General features: G+C 36.8%; 1 pseudogene; it reads left to right on the top strand.

Moving 5' to 3' along the window:
• The window catches only part of LOC101580820, a 15,470-nt pseudogene extending 13,007 nt beyond the window's left edge, over nt 1-2,463 (top strand).
• The last annotated feature ends 1,229 nt before the right edge of the window (nt 2,464-3,692 follow it).

The following is a 3,692-nucleotide window of genomic DNA, read 5'->3' as shown; positions in this document are numbered from 1 at the left end:
CACACACACACACACACACACACACACATATAAATAAAATAAAATTTAAAAAAAAAATGATTTTCTAAAAGCTACTAACAAGTCCTGTGGTTGAACTGTGTTCCCTAAAGTACTTAAGCCCTAACCCTAGTACCAAAAGTTATCTCATTTGAAATAGGGTGTTTGTTCATGCAATTAAGTTAAAATGAGGTCACACTGAACTACAGTAGGCCTTTGATTTGATTCAATTCACTTCAAACAACCTAATTCTTATAAAGAGATAGAAAAATGAGTAGTATAGGAAAAGCTCATGTGAAGACTGAGGAAGAGATGTGTCGCCCAAACCAGGCAAGGAGTTCCAAAGATGGCCAGCAAATGCCAGACACTGGATGAGATAAGGAGAAACTCTCCCTAGCACCTACAGATGGAACACAGTGCTTCCCAAACTTTAACTTCAGATTTCTAGACTCACAAAGTATGAGAGAAAAATATTCTGATGTCATAAACAACTTACTTTGCAGTTTCTTATTATGCCAACTTTAGGAAAGGAATATAAGTAAGATTTAATACGATGGCCATGTGCAGACCAGTGAGATCATTTTAATTAAAAATACTGTTTCACTTCCACGTAATGAAATTGTACTATAAACCTCTGCTTCATATATTGAACTAACTTTAGGTGCCACAGAATGTGACAAAACTTGAAGGAAAGGGAATCAATTTAGGATGAAATTCTAAGGACAGGCCCTAATCCTGTGGGAGCAATCCTATGGCACATGTGCTACAATTGGTTATTTGTTATCACTGAAATCTCTAAAAGTTTTACCATCACTGCCCTAATCTAATATGACTGGCATCCTTCAAGTAAGAGACATTTTCAGACACGCACAGGAACAACTCAGGTAGATGGCTATCAATAAGGCAGGGAGAGGCCTGAAACACCACCTTTCTTCCCTTAAATTCCTCACACAGAACCAAGCTGGCTGAACTCCCAACATACCAGCCCACAAACAAGAGGAAAAGAAGACTCAAACATCCCTGTCCATGTACTTCTTCTAAAGGGGAGACAACTGCATCTCCTTACTCTCACAGCCAACTGGTCGCTGTCACCTAGAGTCTAGGACGTACTGAAGGATCCCACTTTAGCTGCACTATGAGTTTCAACTTAAACAATGAAACACTCTGGCAACAGCATCCCAAAAGAAACAAGGAAATAATGAACACATTCCTAGGAAACATTTCCAAAATTCTAGCAGCAAGTCCATCCTTAAGTAAGTTCTAATTTTTAAGTTTACGGCCCATTTTTCATTTTATAACAAGGTAGAAATTTTTTACTTTGTTAGAATCTGAACATACAGAGAGGAAAAACAAACTTAGTTCTCCTCTCTGATATTAAAAAAATAACTTTAATGCAATTACAGTAATCTGATTCTAGATGCTTTCAAGTATCTAAAATTTAAAATATACAATATAAATTTTAAAGCCCGGGAGTAAAAATGTCTCTTCTATAATTATGAATCTTAAAAGAACTGAACTTCCAGAATCTTTCATTTTAAGAATTTTCAGAATCTTTCATTTTAAGTGTGAGTCCTATGGACTCAAAATCTAGACAAAAAAGGTGAAAATCTGGGAATTTATACATGTAAAAACTGCTCAAATAAGTCCTGGGTTTTTAGGCATAAAAACAAAATCTTTCCATATTCTACACACAAGTAAATGTCAGTGAACTCTAAAATTATGTCTATAAAGCTATTTTTAAAAAAGTTTTAGATACTGACTTCAATATGCATTTGTAATACTGAAGTCAATTTAAAACCTCATGGGGCCGGGGAGATGGCTCAGTGGAATAAGCACTTCCCTGGCAAGCGCAAGGGCCTGAGTTCAATCCGCGGTTCAAAAAAAAAAAAAAAAAAATTAATCCAATTTAAAACCTCACTGCTGTAGGCAACATGGTGGCCCAGAGGAATGAAAATTGGTGCCTAGAAGCAGATTTTAAAGGTGGTTTCTCCCACATCTTTTCTCACATCACCTGATAAGCTTCTTCATGTACTGTGACAGCGGTAGCAGCAGTAAAATGGGTGATATCAAAGAGAGCTCTCTTGAAGCATTTACTTCCCATCCAAAATGGAGCTTTATCTCATGTTTGCTGTAAATCTACGTATTCTTCTCTTCCTGATGACTATAACTGCAAAGCAGAGCTTGCTTGGACATCTGATGGCAGGACAACAGCGTGCTACCACCCTTCTGTGGACGTCCATATGAACACACAAGACCTGTGCCTCAGCCAGATCCTGTCCATAATATTGAAGAAATCCATGACCAAGTGCTCAAAACCAGATTAGAAGAGAATGAAAGTGAATTCTTGAGTAAGGACGCATGACAGAGCAACTTAGCAAAATGTTCTTCGCGACGAAGCATTGTTGGTATCCTCGCAGGCAGTATCACAGACGGCGTATGAAACTGAATCCTCCAAAAGACAGGTGATATTGAAATTCATGGGAGAACTGAAGAGAAATGGTATCCTGTGCGCAGTTTACCACTGGAAGAAATACACTAATACTATATGGTAATAGTTAAATAACAAAATGTCTTTTCACATACTAAAAAAAAAAAAAAAACTTCACTGCCATCCTACTGTCCGTGAGAAAAACCTGAATATTAAAACAACAAACAAAATAGAAGCAGGGTTTTCTATAGTGTTTTAGCTGAGCTCTACAAAAGCACTGACAAACACAATGTCCATTTAAATGAATGATGGCACTAGCAGTTGGCAAAACCATCAAATAAGCACATCAAAAGACACTGCGCCACTAGTGTGAGCACACAGACTCTTATCATGCACAATGACTACATCTTTCTAGTTCGTAGGTTTTTTTGGGTTATTTTACATTAAATGCCTGCTGAATATTTCACAAGTAGACTATAAGATTTTAGACAATTTAAACAGCTTCACAATTCTCCCTATTTAAATTTTAATGAATTTTCACTTCCTCATTAGTCACAGATTAACAAAGGTGTTAAATATGTAGGCGTATTTGTAACTTCCAAAATTATTTTAAGATAAATATATTTAATATACTAACAGCATTGCTGCCTCTTACAGATTCCACAACACCCACAGCATTTCTGCCATATGTTAAAAGACTTTCATTTGAATTGAAATGATTATATTTTCTTGTTCAACAGTGTAACTGAAGAAAAGAGTAAAACTATAATTGTATATCTAAGTAGAATATCTATTTTAAATAGCTTCAGTACCTAAAGTTTGGAAATCACAAAATACATACAGGATTTGCTAGGCAAGATTAGCAAATTAAAAGGTCAGAACCTAATTACTAATTCAAACCTTGAAAATTGGTTCAATGTTCAAAATAGTCTTCCAAAACTCCCAAATAAAATTCAGAAATTTTAAGGCTGATGAGATAGCTCAGTGGTCTAAGTGCCTGCTTAGGCAAGTGCAGGGAGCAGGGTTCAATCCCTGGCACCACGTGCCACACTGTCACCAGCCTGTCGCCTTGGCCTCCGGCCCCCTGAGCCAGCCAAAGAGACCAGGCGTGGGGTAGCATGCCTGTAATTCCAGCACTGGGGAGACTGAAAACAGGAGGCTCACTATGAGTCTGAGCTGCATAGTGAGACCCTGTCCAAATACATTTAACAAACAAACAAAAAAATCATAGTTTTAAAAATATTATTTTATATTATACATTTATTTG

This window comes from Octodon degus, unplaced genomic scaffold (genome assembly GCF_000260255.1).
Source record: "Octodon degus isolate 3935 unplaced genomic scaffold, OctDeg1.0 scaffold00154, whole genome shotgun sequence".
In the NCBI taxonomy this organism is placed as follows: Eukaryota; Metazoa; Chordata; class Mammalia; order Rodentia; family Octodontidae; genus Octodon; species Octodon degus.
This window is presented reverse-complemented; position numbering and strand designations above follow the sequence as displayed.